Source organism: Ornithorhynchus anatinus, chromosome 7 (assembly GCF_004115215.2).
Source record: "Ornithorhynchus anatinus isolate Pmale09 chromosome 7, mOrnAna1.pri.v4, whole genome shotgun sequence".
Lineage (NCBI taxonomy): Eukaryota > Metazoa > Chordata > Mammalia > Monotremata > Ornithorhynchidae > Ornithorhynchus > Ornithorhynchus anatinus.
Genome location: NC_041734.1, coordinates 13,664,325 through 13,680,152, shown reverse-complemented (window position 1 = coordinate 13,680,152; position 15,828 = coordinate 13,664,325). Strand labels below are relative to the sequence as shown.

At 43.6% G+C, this 15,828-nt stretch overlaps 1 protein-coding gene across 5 annotated transcripts in view; it reads left to right on the top strand.

Moving 5' to 3' along the window:
- Positions 1-15,828, top strand: part of SPIDR (scaffold protein involved in DNA repair) — a 318,346-nt gene that overhangs the window by 224,759 nt on the left and 77,759 nt on the right. Inside the window, exon 1 of one of the 5 annotated variants that reach the window (XM_029068243.2) lies at positions 10,976-11,098. The exons of the other annotated variants lie outside the window; for them this stretch is intronic. The gene's annotated coding sequence lies outside the window, so the exon portion shown is untranslated. Of the gene's footprint in view, positions 1-10,975; positions 11,099-15,828 lie in introns of those variants that run through there. 5 annotated transcript variants of the gene reach the window in all.

Below are 15,828 nucleotides of genomic sequence, written 5' to 3'. Positions count from 1 at the left end.
TGGGCTTTCAACATTTATATAGAGATGGTTAATTACAACTTGATAGTCCCTGTAGAAGTTTGAAGAAACGTTCACTGAACTCAGAAGGACAAATGTAAGGTGCTGTTGAAAAGAATAGTCATTTTCATTTCCGAAGTAGACATATTACAGCATCTTCTTAGTGGACTTTTTTTTCCCTCTTTTAGTGCTTCTGAATCCTAGCAGTGGCCACATCAACCAGCCAGGTGGTGAGATAGAGGGGGGAAGAAATCTAGGGTAAAGCATTTCTTTGAGATTTATCATGTCCGAAACAGTCACTACAATCACTTGTCATTTTCAGCAGCGGCAGCAGTGGAAGCTGTTGTTTTTGAAGTCCACAGGTGTTCACACTACTGTTCAATCCACTTTTAAAGCAAAGTCGAGACATGGCCTCTGACTTAGGAATTTTCAATCTATGAGAAACAATAGCGACTCAAGCATCTAAGAAATAGTTATCCAAAAGCCTGTATAAAAAGTCGAAAGGCAACACCGAGTCTAAGTGTACGTGCACTGCATATTACAGTTCAAGCCAAAAATGAGGAAAGAAGATGTGGTACACAAATCGAATCACTTCATGACTTGGCTTGTGGTTTTGAACTTGCTTTTGATCTTGATGCTTTTTAGTGGCTATCACTGAACCTGGAATCTCTAGTTAGGAAGCTTTCCTCAACCATGGTTTCCTCCCCAGCCATGCTGAGAAGCTCAAGCACATACAGTTTTCTGGTTGTGTCTTAGTATGCCTCATTTGGAGATCTGAAAGCATATTAAGGTCCTTTTGCTTTAAATCATCTTTACAGTTTTCCTCGCAAATCTCTCTTCTTTCTAACTTCTGACAGCTTAACCTCTCTATTTCTCTAGAATTTGGCTCAGTACTCTTATTACTATTTTCTTCTCTCACCAAATTCATTTCTTCTTCCCCCATGGCACTGCTAAACATTGCTGACCCTTCTTCCCTTCCTCCAAGTTGCTAAAGACATAACTTGCACCCTATTCATGCTTAGAAGCAGTGTGGCCTCGTGGAGAGAGCCCAGGTCTGGAAGTCAGAGGACCTAGGGTCTAATTCTGGCTCTGCCACTTGTCTTTTGTGTGACCTTGGGCAAGTCACTTAACTTTCTATGCCTCAGTTACTGCTTCTGTAAAATGGGGACTGTACCCTGTGTGGGACAAGGATTGTGTCCAACTTGATTATTTTGTATCTACTCCACCGCTTAGTACAGTGCCTGACACATAGTAAGTGTTTAACAGATGACCCACAAAAAATAAATTTCACAGCTTGGTCTTTGTTTTTGGCATAGCCATCCACCTTTCTAATCTTGACTCACCCCTGTGGTTTATACCAATCAAACGATCATATTTATTGAGCACTCGTGTGCAAAGCACTGTACTAAGCACTTGGAAGAGTAAACACAGCACTATAACAGACACATTCCCTACTGCAGTAAACTTACAGTCTAGAGGTTGAGCTTACCATCTAGACTCTATGTGATGTAGGTATTCCTCGGACTCTCATTTGGGAATCTTTTTCGAATGAGTGCTCGGGGAAAGAACTCATACATAGGACTTGAGGGCTCCCAAGGACTTGAGGGATCCCACTTTTCTACTTCCATTTGTTCACAGCCTCCCTCCTGCTCCTAAAAGAGATTTCTTTTATTGTGAGCCCCGTGTAGTCCAGGGACAGTGTCCAATCTGATTATCTTGTATCTTTCCACCACTTAATATATACCATAGTTACCCAGGATTTATTCTTTCCTCGGGAATCCTATTGTTCTAATGCCATGAGTCCTAATTGTGCACCATCTTTCTTTCCTAAAATGTGTTCTCCACTGCTTTCAGTCATTTCCAACAGTTCCTGTTACATCACTTCAAGCAATATTTCTTCTAGTTCCCCCTTCTTTCCCTCACAGTCTTGTCATATCTTGACTTTTTTTTAGGTTTTTTAGTATAAATCCTTCCAGTTCCATTAGCACAGTCACCTCTTCAGTGGTTCTGAAGCATCTTTCTTCTTTGCATTCTCCAAGAGGCCTCTAGCACTCTTCTGCCTTTTGTTTTTGACTGTACATCGTATTTCCTTGTGCCTGTCTCCTCCAATCAAGTTTGTCTGAATGTATAAGTCCTTTGGGTAGCATCTTGGTCCTGCATGTTCAATTTAAAAGCACCCTGAACACAGGCATCACTTTACAAACACCCCATTCATACCCTTAGCTGATCTTCCTCATTTACCCAGAGGTAAGCACACTGGAGAACAAACCTGAGGAAAATCTGACAGGAAATTGTTTCAACTTTACTTTTGGAATATTAAATCGGTGCTGGGAGAAAAATAAGACGTAATGAGTGGTGGTCAGATAATTTATTACAATTACATTTACATGTGCAGGGAAGATAGAAGAGGCAGCTTTCCAGTGTTCAGCCACTCATGATGTGCAGCCATTGTTCTCCGTCTACAGTTCAAGCTGGGAAGGGTCATTTTCCAGCACCTGTTATGCGTCAGATTCAAGAATAGTTCCAAGGTGGCCCTACATAAAAGTGCTGAAATTTTTTTCTTGCTTCCTAATCCCCCTCCTCTATCCCTTGGAAATGTTTGTGTTATTTAGCTAGACTCTGCTAAGAGACTTTGCGCACGCGCGCACACCCACACCCACACACACACGTGTGGGCCTTTCCCCCACCCCTTCTGATCTAGAGGCAGTGTTATTGTCACAGAAGAGCAGTGTCCAAAATTTTTATAGAAGCCAGATTGTGGCTCTGGATTGCATGCCTCTAATGTGACAACCCAAAGGAAAAGAGCCATGTAAGACTCCTAAACAGAACGGCACAGAAATCCAAACACACAAGGCCACGTGGTGCTGTGCCAGACCACGCCCAGACTTTGCAAGGTTAAGTTTGGCTTGATCTGACCTGACCACCTCCTCTTAGTATCCAAACTTTGCTGCCCCTTCCTCCGTGATCCTTTCATCTTTTCCCAGCTGCTGCTAAACCTAGTAGGGCACTCTTGGGATAGCTGCTCAGCCAGCTGGTTGTCGAGTTTGGCTTACTTTTGATGTGCTGATTCCTGGGTTTCCATCTCCAATTGGCCTGAACCCTCTGAATCCAGAATCAGCTTCCAGAAAGCTGATGCCTGAGAACCCCCCCCAATGCAATAGCTCTGCTGGATATTCTTTTCGGTAGGAGTGGGAAGTTTTGTGGCATATAAACAGATTCTCCTAATACCTCCATCAGTCATCCTGGAGAGCTGGCATGCTCTCTGCCTTGCACTGAGAGAGTCATAAAGCCTTTCCTCCCTCCCTTTCTCCTCATGGAGTTGAAATTCATGGGATGGGGACCAATTTTACTTTATGGATAAAATTGAAACCATCAGGAGTGATCTCCTTAAAATTCCCCCCTCCCCAACCTCTCCATTCCCTCCCTCTTCCAACCCACTCTTCAACTCTCCTATCTTCCCAGCAGTATCTCAAGAGAACTCCTCCCTCCTCTCAAAATCTACCCCACTCCATATATGCCTCTGACCCTATCCGTTTGCACCTTATCAAAATACTTGTCCCCTCCTTTCTTCCCTCCTTGACCACCATCTTCAACTGTTCTCTTCTCAGTGGCTTCTTCCCCATTGATTTCAACCATGCCCATGTATTCCCTATCCTTAAAAATCCTCCCAGGACCTCACAACTCCCTCTAATTGTCACCCCTTCTCCCTCCTACCATTCACTCCAAACTCCTCGAGCAAGTTGTCTATACCCACTGCCTCTCCTCCATTTGTCTTCTTGACCCCCTCCAATCTGTCTTCCTCCCACTTTACTCCGTGGAAACTGCCTTCTCTAAGGTCACCAATGGCCTGCTTCCTGTCAAATCCAACGACCAACAACCTCCTCAACCTCTCAGCTTCTTTCAACACTGTGGACCATCCCTTTCTTCTTGAAACATTACCTAACTTTAGCTTTCCTGATACTGTCCTCTCCTTGTTTTCCTTGTTTTCCTATCTCTCTGGCCAGGCCTTCTCAGTTTCTTTCATGGGCTCCTTCTCTGCCTCCCACCCTCTGACTGTGGAAGTCCCTCAGGGCTCAGTTCTGGGACCCGTTCTGTTCTCCATCTACCCCCACTCCCTTGAAAAATTCATTCTCTCCCATAGCTTAACTTCCATCTCTATGTGGATGATTCTACCTCTCCAGCCCTGACCTCTGTCTTCTGTATCTCATTTTCTCCTGCCTTCAGGATATCTCTACTTGGATGTACTGCTGACACCTCAAATTTAGCATGTACAGAACAGAACTCCTCATCTTCCCACCCATATACTGCCTTTCCCTTGACTTTCCCATCACTTTAGAAAGCATCACCATCTTCCCTGTCACACAAACCCATAACCTTGGTGTTATTTATCCTCAATTTATCTCTCTCATTCAACACACATATTCATTCTGTCACCAAATCCTGTCAGTTCAACCTTCACAAATCACCCTTTCCTCTCCATTCAAACTGCTACCACGTTAATCCACTTGTCCACTTATCCTATCCTGCATTGATTACTCTATCAGCATCCTTGCTGACTTCCCTGCCTCCTGTCTCTCCCCACTCCATTCCATATTTCACTCTGCTGCCCAGATCATCTTCCTACAAAAACAATCCATTCCAGTCCATATTTCACTCTGCTGCTCAGATCATTTTTCTATAAAAATGTTTAGGCCATGTTTCCCACTCCTCAGGAACCTCCAAAGGTTGCCCATCCACCTCCATATCAGATAGAAACTCCTTACCTTTGGCTTTAAAACAGTCAACTCTCCCCCTCTTACCTTACCTCCCTGATTTCGTACTATAACCCAGACCATACACTTCACTCCTCTAATGAACCTCAATTTAATTTATCCCCCTTCTGTTTTCTGACTTTGTCCTCCCTCTGGCCTGGAACTTGATTCAATAGTATTTATTGAGCGCTTACTATGTGCAGAGCACTGTACTAAGTGCTTGGAATGTACAATTCGGCAACAGATAGAGACAATCCCTGCCCATTGATGGGCTTACAGTCTAATCGGGGGAGACAGACAAAAACAATAGCAATCAATAGAATCCAGGGGATGTACATCTTATTAAAATAGAGTAATAAAAATATATACAAATGAAAAGACGAACACAGTGCTGAGGGGAGGGGAACGGAGAGGGGGAGGAGCAGAGGGAAAGGGAGTAAAAGGGGCTTAGCTGAGGGGAGGCGAAGGGGGGGCAGAGAGGCAGCAGAGGGAGCAGAGGGAAAAGGGGAAGCTCAGTCTGGGAAGGCCTGTTGGAGGAGGTGAGCTCTCAATAGGGCTTTGAAGAGGGGAAGAGAGTTAGTTTGGCGGAGGTGAGGAGGGAGGGCGTTCCAGGACAGTGGGAGGACGTGGGCCAGGGGTCGACGGCGGGATAGGTGAGAACGGGGGACAGTGAGGAGGTGGGCGGCAGAGGAGTGGAGCCTATGGGGTGGGCAGTGGAAAGAGAGAAGGTAGGAGGGGGCAAGGTGATGGAGAGCCTTGAAGCCTAGAGTGAGAAGGTTTTGTTTCGTACGGAGGTTGATAGGCAACCGCTGGAGGTTTTTAAGAAGGGGAGTGATATGCCCAGAGCGTTTCTGCAGGAAGATGATCCGGGCAGCGGAATGAAGAATAGACTGGAGCGGGGAGAGACAGGAGGAAGGGAGATCAGAGAGCAGGCTGACACAATAATCCAGCCGGGATATTATGAGAGCCAGTACCAGTAAGATAGCTGTTTGGGTGGAGAGGAAAGGGCGGATCTTGGTGCTATTATAAAGGTGAGACCGGCAGGTCTTGGTGACAGATTGGATGTGTGGGGTGAATGAGAGAGCTTCATATCTGACAGACCACCTCTCTTCCCGCATTCAAAACCTTATTAAAATCACATTTCCTCCAAGGCCCTATCCCAACTAAGCCTTCATTTCTACTACTCCCTCTCCCTTCTGCATCGCCTGTGTACTTAGATCTGTACCTTTTCAGCACTTGATTTTCACCTCTCCCTAGGCCCCATAGCACTTATGTACATATCCATAATTTATTTTTTTCTCTGTCTCTCCCTCTAGACTGGAATTTCCTTGTGGGCAAGAAACATGTTCTAGCAACTCTGTCATAGTGTACTCCCCTAAGCGCTTAGTTCAGTAATCGGCACATTGTAAGCACACAATAAATAGCATTGATTGATTGATTAATGGAATGAATAATGTGGGAATATAGCAAATGGTGGTGAGAGATGGATAATGGGCTGCTAGAGCAAGACAAATATCTTGAGCAACCAGCTGAAGAGGTAAGCTCCTCAAGGAAGTAAATGGTATCTTTTCCATGTTCTGAAGATCCTATATTGCCCTTTGAATTGATAGCTATGTTTGTTTATTTTATGGTATTTAAGTGCTTACTATATGTCAGGCACTGTACTAAGCACTGGGGTCGATACAAACCTATCAGGTTGGACACAGTCCCTGACCTGCACGGGGCTCACAGTCTTAATCCCCATTTTACAGATGAGGTAACTAAAGCACAAAGAAGTTAACTGACTTGCCCAGGGTCACACAGCAGACAAGTGTCAGAGCTGGGATTAGAACCCGGGTCCTTCTGACCCCTAGACCTGTACGCTTTCCATTAGCCATGCTGCTTCATAGCCATGAATGCAGGATTAATAATGACGTTGATGAGCAACAACAGAACTGAGGGAGATGCAGCTACCCTGCTCTTTCTTTTAGGATCTTTTCGCCAATGACTGGGAGTACTCTGCTCCCAACAGTCTTTTTAATAGAGTGGAAGTGACAATAGGTGGGGGAAGAGAGGAACTTAAAAGAAGAGGAAATAGTGCAGAGTAAGAGATTGAGAAGCAGTTTGGCAGAGTGGATAGAGCATGGGCCTGGGAGTCAAGGTCATAGGTTCTAATCCTTTGTGACCTTGAACAAGTCACTTCACTTCTGTACATTAGTCAGCTCCTCTGTAAAATGGGGATCGAGAGTAAGAGCACCCTGTGGGACAGAGACAGTGTTCAACTCGATTTGCATATATCCACCCCAGCACTTAGTACAGTGCCTGGCACATAGTAAGAGGTTAACAACTAACAAAGTTATTGTTATAATAATTGAGACGGGCCAGTAGAAGATGGAAAAGGACTATGGGCGCTCTGAAGAAAGGGAGAAAGTAGTTAAAGAGCACTCATGGAAGTGCAGTGCTTATAAGGAAGGGGAGAGCAAGGATTGCAGGGGAGAAGAGGACTCTCACCTCTTTATTTGGGCAGGAGAAAAAGAGAAGCCGGGTAAGAGGGAGCCGGACAAAATTTCAGAGAGGAGGTAGCAGAAAGAGAGGGAAAAGAAAACTAACTTTGTGGTGGGACAAAGATTTGTGCTGAGAAGGAAAAGTCAAATGATAGAAATAACCCTAAAAGAGGAACCAGAATCATACTGGGAAAGGAATAAGATCAGGGAAATTTCATTTAAGAGAAATGAGAAAAAGCTGCACTCTGAAAAAAGGATCAATAGGAAGCCACTTTCTGATTTTTCAAATGAAGTCTCCTAGAGATGTTGTGGTTTGGAGACAGGGGCTGGGGAAGAGAAGAGGAAGGATGGGTTTGAGGAGAGGAAGGACCATGGAGTGGGTGAAGGAAGGGGAAACAGTGTCATGAATAAATAAGCCTGAACCAGGAGCTGTGACTTCCTAACCCACAGCCCTCTCTCCTGTTCCAAACTAACTTTATAGGAAGGCTATAGAAGTTTAGCTTGACCTCTTCCAACTTTCCAAAGCATAGCTGCTTGTGTAGAACATCTGAAGGGAAGCATCTAGAGCTGGGGAGAGAGGATGTTGGGTGGGAAGAGAGGCCATGGAGTGACTAAGTCTATGTAGTCTTTTACTTTCCCTCACATGGCAGGGGTAAAATACTCTCAGAAAAACCTGCGAAGAGTCTGTCACTTTGCTTCCCTCTGCAGATATTCAGCAGTCCACTGGAAGGACAAAGGGTTGTGAGGCTACCCAAGAAGTAAGATAAACCAAACAGTTTCAGAAGTTTTTCATGGGAGACAGCATAATTACTGGTAAATCCAGTCCTGGGCCACCTCCAGTTCTGGCCATACCCAACATTGTGGGCAATTTCTAGAGCAGTGGTTCCCAGAGGATATTTTGCTGTGGCTGCTACTGTGGCCCCCACAGTGTTTTTGTGGTGGCCTTGTTTTTACATAAGACTCGGAGTGAAAAATGGCTTTATGTTGGGGCAAACAGAATTTCAGTTATTTGGAAAAATCAAAATTTTCAGTGGGACCATTTGTAACTTGGATTATTTTGTGGGCAGTGGCTTCCAAATTATTGGGTAGCCATACTTGAGACTCACTTGTTAGAGGGAGTTCTTTGTCAGGCAGGCAGATTTCCTTGAGTGTGATTATTAGACTAATAATAATAATGGTGTTAAGCATTTATTATGTGCCAGGCACTATACTGAGCACTAGTTGATACAAGATGATCAAGTCCAACCCAGTCCCCATCCCACACAGGATTCGTGGCCTAAGTAGGCAGGAGGAGAGGAATTGAACCCCCACTTTACAGATCAGGAAACTGAGAAGTTAGGTGACCTGCTCAAGGTCACATGGCAGGCAAGTGGTAAAGCTAGGATTAGAACCCAGGTCCTCTGACTTCCAGTCCCATGCTCTTTCTATTAAGCCTTGCTGCTTCAGTTACCACAGGGGTGCAAAGACAAAGGCTGAAATGAGATTTCTCAAGGTAGAAGAAACATAAGCCTTTGTATTTAAACAAGACTCCTCTTCCCTCTGCCTCCACCTCCTTTCTCCCACCCACCTTCCGACTTTCCCAATCCGCTTCATAGGTAGTATGTCGGAATACTTCCCATAGTGATAGATTTTTAAAGAGTTATCTTTGAAGTGACTTTTAGCAGCTTCCAGTCAAAATCTTTCAAGGGATCCCTTCTTTCTTATCATATCCTTAGTGGGTTTGGGAGGTGGGTTATGTGTAACTTCCCTCTGTTTAGATAGAGGAACCGAGGCAGAGGCCAAAGACGTGATCTGTTCAAGAGCAGGCAGCATCTCCATGATGCAGCCATAAAGTAATAATTCAATCAGTCTAACTGGCTGATTGTTGCCAGTCCAACCCAGGGATCAAATAAACTTCTTGCTCAGGTGAATATATGGGGAAATGCACAGCCAACCCACAAGTTGGACTTAAAGAATGGTGTTCATTAGCTTGGAGTCCACCTGGGGATCTTTCAAGAGGAGGGACCTGGGTTTCTCTATTGGTGACCTGGTCAGGAATAAGCAACAGGGCACCACATTTGTGTGAGCTTGGAAGAGACAAATAAAATGAATGAGCTAGACAAACTTGGGAAGCAGGTCTATGAAGCAAGATGCAGTTTAATAAGAGACGAGTGCAAGGCATGACACTTCTCAGTGAATTCCCCACTTTGCATTAGTCAGAAGGTTAGTATAATCCTGGGTCCAGTTTTTGTCACCCCCCTCCTAAAAAGACAGAGAGAAACTAGGAGATAAGGAAACAATGACAAAGGTGACTGCAGGCTGTGTAATAGGTTCTATGAGGAAAAGATTCCAACAGTTGGGATGGTTTAACCTGGAGAAGAGAAGTCTAGGGAAATGCCTACCCTTCTAATAATGTCATAAAATATTATCAACATTCTATACACCAAGGTATTTTAGAAAATAACTATTACTCTAACCGGGAGATGGAGGCCGAGAAAAAGTAAAATACATTACTCCATTCATTCAATAGTATTTATTGACCGCTTACTATGCAGAGCACTGGACTAAGTGCTTGGAGTGTACAATTCAGCAACAGAGACAATCCCTGCCCAATAACGGGCTCACAGAAGTCACTGTGACTGCAGACTTACTACTTCCCTGCCCTGGGACAAGCATTCTCTCTTTACCTAAGTCATTTGTCTTCCAGAGCATGAAGGAAGCAGTGCATGGGAAGAATGGTGATCCGTTGTTCTCTGTGAGATCATTGAAAACCGTTCAAATGAATAGTACTAGGGAATGTTCTGCATTAGTTGTTGAGGATGAGGTGTTGCAGAATGCCCTGCGAAAACAATCTCACTAACTGAGGACCAAGTGGGCTCCAGTAGGGCTGGATTAGAGTGTGGACCACCACTGTGGCCACTCCAGGAGCATCCATTGGCTCCATTTAATTCCATGTGACCACTGTTGCAGGATCTTAACAACACTAGCAGAGCTGAGAAGGGATCCAAATAAGCTGCAGGAAGAGGGGGTGAGCTCTGGCTTGCCCTCCCCGTTCCCTCCCACCCCCACTTCAAGCTTCCACTCCCCAAACCCATTAGAGTCTTCAACCGGGTGAGAGTCACCCCGGAAGTGCATGCTGACCACGAGCCAGCTCTGGTTAGTTCGGCCACCCAGAAAACTGACCAAGATTTTGGAGTAGTTCACTTCAGCTGTCCACCCTGCTGGATTGCTTCATTCATTCCATCATATTTATTGAGAGCTTAATGTGTTGCAGAGCACTGTACTAAGCGCTTGGGAGATTACAGTATAACAGTAAGCAGACCTGAGTGGCTGTGAGCTCCCAAGCCCATACTCTTTCCACTAAGCTAGGCTGCTTCTCCATAAGGGTAGGCACCTCCCTTTAAGTAGTTTGTTTTGAGGGCCACTCGGATAATACAGCCATGTAACTAAGAAGAGGCTTTAATACAATCCCTAAGGCAGCCATTTCTCTCTCATGCATTCTCATATTTTAATTGAAAACATATTTATTCTCAAAGAAAACTGAGGACTTTATGGGTTTTTGTGTGTCCATCTTTAAAAGAAAAAAAAAAGGAGTACATGTTTGTTTCTGACTTTTTTTTTCCACCTCCAGTTTGTTGCCGAAAAGAACCCTATCCAACGCTGTCGGGAAAACTGGTTTCTTGAGCCAGCAGATCATGTGATTTCTGTCATCTCCTGTATGTTCCCTCCCCTCAGCCCCCACATTCGGTATGTCTCTCTCTCTCTGCACACGCTGTTCAGTAAACAAACTTCCGAGAAGCAGCCCGGTCCGGTTCAGAGCAGCCCGTTCATTCACACAGCCCTTGGAAAGGACTGCCTTTGACGTCCCGGCTAAAGCAGGGTGGAGAAGTTAGTATTTATGTTTTCATTAGTGCTTTTTATAGCCGTGAGCCAGCTGTAGCTGGTTAACGTTAGCCCGGGACATCTATTAGAGTGCAGGCCTCTTACGCAGTTGAAAGAGCTTCTGATGGAAACAGAGTTGGTTACTCATGGCACTATTGGCTGTGTTTACGTGAAGTCCTTTTGTGCCGTCATGGGGTATGAATTAAAACAGTGGGGAGTCCCTCAAACGCGGCACCCGGAGATCCTATCGGGATACGTACTTCACAACAACCAAGAAATGGAAACTGTTAATTCACTGTAATAACAGTCCATTCTTTTATTAAATGCTTTCTGCTGTATTGTGTTAAAAATGAAAAGGATTCTTCGGCTGTGGCTACCTGGAATCTTTTCCACTTGGTGCTTAAAAAAAAGTTGGGTGGAGGAATTTATTTTGTGTTCTTTTTTTCCTAGCCACACCAAGGAATCATCTTTTTTTTATAGGGGTCCAGGGCAGTTATGCAACTTGTTCTGGCTGAGTTAATCAGAGCTGTGCACTGTATTGCCACTTTGTTCTGGACAGAATTGTCCCATTTGAAGTAAATTTTGAAGATTCATTAAACAAATCGGAAGGAATGCAGTGAAGCCTTAGAAACATCATTGCCTCAAGTGGATAGAGCACAGGCCTGGGAATCAGAAGGACCTGGATTCTAATTCCAGCTCCATCACTGATCTGCTGTGTGACCTCAGGCTTGTCATTTAACTTTGCTGTGCCACAGTTATCTCATCTGTAAAATGGAGATTAAGACTGTCAGCCCCATCTGGGACATGGACTGGGTTCAACCTGATTAACTCAAATCTATTCCAGTGCTTAGTAAAGTGCCTGATACCATAGTAAGTGCTTAATAAATACCTTTTTTTTTAAAAAAAAAAAAAAGGTCATCCATTCTGTTGTTGGAAATGAAATACATCTTGAGTATGTGGATGACATTTGGTAGGGTTGTATGTGTGTGTTTGCTGCATGTTGATGGATTAAAGGATGACCTAATTCAGAAGTCAGCGTTCTCAAGTTGCTGTGCCATTCTGAAACCAGAAACGTATTCTCCCCGCCTCCCCTTAGGTTTTTTTTTAAGTGAATTTAGCCCTAAATTAGACCAATTTAGAAATCTGAAAAGCTGAGTTCACATCCACAGCTCTTTCAGCAGCAATAGAAAGAAGCACAGCACCTTTCTTCTGCTTCAGCATTTATACATTCAATCATATTTATGGAGTGCTTACTGTGTGCAGAGCACTGTGCTAAGCGTTTGTAAAGTACAATTCAGCAATAGAGACAATCCCTGCCCACAATAGGCTCACAGTCTAGAAGGGGGGAGATGGAATCTAGAAGAGGGGAGACAGACATCAAAACAAGTAAACGGACATCAATAGCATCAATATAAATAAATAGAATTATAGATAGATACACATCATTAATAAAAATAGATAGAATTATAAATACATACAGATATACTCACAAGTGCTGTGGGGCAGGAAGGTGGGTAGAGCAGAGGGAACAAGTGGGGGTGATGGGGAGGGGAGGGAGAACAGAGGAAAAGGGGGACTTTGTTCTGGAAGGCCTCCTGGAGGAGGTGAGCTTTCAGCATTTAGGACAGTGCTGAACACATAGCGCTTAACAAATGTCATTATTATTACAACGTCAGGGCCCGTAGTACCTATGGCAGAGTTGTAGGCTGTCTGTATGCCCCCTTCAGAGTTCTATTCAGGCCACTGGTTTGTTTATTCCATTTAATTATTCATTTTTGCTTACTTTTGTCATTACCAGTTGAACCTGTTTTTACTCTTGTCCCCATTTTATGTTCACAGTTTGTATTTGTCTGTCTTCCTCATTAGTCTGCAAATTCCTCCAGGTCTTTTGCCCAGTAAAATACCGTGAGTCAGTCAATACCAATGAAGATGAGCCTGGTGATGAGAAATTCTCTGATTGAGAGTTCCAGTAATAGGTTGTCCTACCTGTATGGAGGGCTTATTCTGGTGATATTACCACTGGATTACCAAATGACAAGATTTTTTTTTCTCTCCCTCCTTGCCTTTCTCTCTTTGGAGCCTTCCGTCCTGTAAAATTGTCAAAATCTTTTGTATCCATACCCACCTACCAGACCATTCGATCTTCTCCTGTATTCTATATAAACTAGCTGGCCAGGCTTTCTTGTTGGCAAGAGGATCATTTGTCCCTGCTTTCCCCAGGTTTTTTTCTTCCTATTACTGACTGAAAAGTCAGTGCTTGTGTTCTTGTTCGCCTAAAGGAAGCCTTAATGCTTGTTTACCTTGAATATCTATTTCATGAGTTTACTCTTCATTAGTATTCAAATTGAGTCTAATCAGTATACTCCTGTTGGCCAGGTGCCTTTTGCTTGCACAGACCAGTTGGCCATCAAGCCCTGGAAACCCAGAGCAGTAATAATAATAATGTTGGTATTTGTTAAGCACTTACTATGTGCAGAGCACTGTTCTAAGCACTGGGGGAGATACAAGGTAATCAGGTTGTCCCACGTGAGGCTCACAGTTAATCCCCATTTTACAGATGAGGTAACTGAGGCACAGAGAAATTAAGTGACTTGCCCACAGTCACACAGCTGACAAGTGGCAGAGCCGAGAGTCGAACCCATGACCTCTGACTCCGCAGCCCAGGCTGTTTCCACTGAGCCACGCTGCTTCTCTACTCTGAACCCCATCACATGCTACTAACTGTTGCCCCAGTCAATCACTGATATTTATTGAACCCTTACTGTGTGCAGAGCATTGTTCTAAGCACCTGAGAGAGTACAGTGCAATAGAATTTGGTAGACATATTCCCTGTGCCCAAGGATAGCAAAGTCTTTTTCTGTGGCCTAATGGACACAGTATGGGTCTGGGAGTCAGAAGAACATAGGTTATAATCCCAGCACCATCAGTTGTCTGCTGTGTGACCTTGGGCAAATCATTTCACTTTTCTGTGCCTCAGTTGCCTTTTCCGTAAATGGGGATTGCGTTTGGAAGCCCTATGTGGAACAGAGACTGTGTCCAACCTGTTAATCCTGTGTCTACCCCGGCACTTAGTACAGTGCCTGGCACACTGTAAGTGCTTAACAAATACCACAATTACGATGATTATTATCATTATTACTGTTCTTTTTGTAAGTCTCATTTGAGCAAAACTCAGATACCTAACGTGGGTTAGCTGGTGTTTGCAATGAAAGTTGCAGTATTTAAACTATTGAATTTTTCAATTTTGTGTGTCTTCCCTTCACTCATCCAACTGTCTGTAAGGCCATTTATAACCTAGCCCATAAACCTGAGATAAAGTATTGGTTGAGTTAACGTACCGCTGAAAAACTGTCTTATGTGTCAGCACCAGTTCTTGTGTGAAAGTTTTAATTTTCCCCTAAATTAATGAGAATGCCTTGTAATGGAACACATAAAGTATCATTTGTTCAAGTTGTTAGGATGCTTATTCCTGACCGTGTGAGCATAGATGATATATATTTTTAGAATGGGCTGTACTTGCTCCTTATTGAGCTGCTTCAGTTGACATTGCAGTGAGATTTCACTGAACACCTTAAGGGGCTTTCTGTTTCGAACCTGGTCCAAAGAGACCTTATCCAAATGTTGGCCAAAACAGCTCAGTATGAAGAACCTACTCATGACGGACACCCAAAGTATTGCCAGATGTGAAAATTTGTATGTACTATGACATAAGCAAAGGAAAGGTAGAAAACTGAGCCATAAGCCAAATAATGTTAAACAACATATGGCTTATATCAGAGATTCATTGGACATGTCTTCTAGGAAAGTTCTCTTGCTCCTTCCCTATATAAAATAGACTCACCAGAGGCAAGCAGGGAATAATTCTTAATGGGGGAGATTTGTGAAGTCCATTCTGTAGCAGAGACACAAATTACCATAAAACCAAAGCTGAGAGGTACACTTTAGCAAGCTCAAAGAACAAGCTTTTTATATCAAATTAATGAAACAGTGACCCACTCTTCTAATATCTGGCAACCCAGCACAGGCAATAAATTAGCAGCAATACAATATTTTAGCTTTAAACTTGCTTTTCCAGATCATGTGGTTTGGGTCAGTTCTTTCAAGAGAAAAGCATGAGGGGAGGAGGAGAAAAAGTGTGAATGTGTTGAATAGAGCTCTGGAGACTTCTGCAGCTGTCTTGAAAAGCAGTAAAATAGCTAACAGCTTCAATTTGGTACACTGATTGGCTAAATTCCAGGCTTCCCATTAGATAACACCCGCCACTTTTCCAAAAGGCCTTAGGCACTGAGGGATACTGGGATTGGTAGTCCCTCGCCCGTAGTTAGCTTTTGGGAAAGGAATGGGTGATTGGAATTAGCTTCCTAGCTTCTGTTTCAGTGTTTGGTCCAGTGCTCAGTGCACATTCAGAAAAGTGATATCCACATGGCCAACCCAAAGTAACAAGTTGGATACGTTGTTTTGTTTTCATTTTTGTGTTTACTTTCATGAAACAATCTTCATTTTTTTGTCCGTGGATTTTAAAGGGAAAAATGGAGTTTTAGAAGGATTTTTGAAATTCCTCTTGAGAAAATGAATCTATGGGCTGTAGATCTATGCTTAATATTTAAAGAAATGGATAAACGGCTTCTGGTGGAACTTTGACTGTCTTCTCTTGAGTTATTTGTATCTGGATGTAACTTCAAGTACATGCTTACATGTGTGGATTTAAAAATACCTGTTTCCACATTGACTTTGAA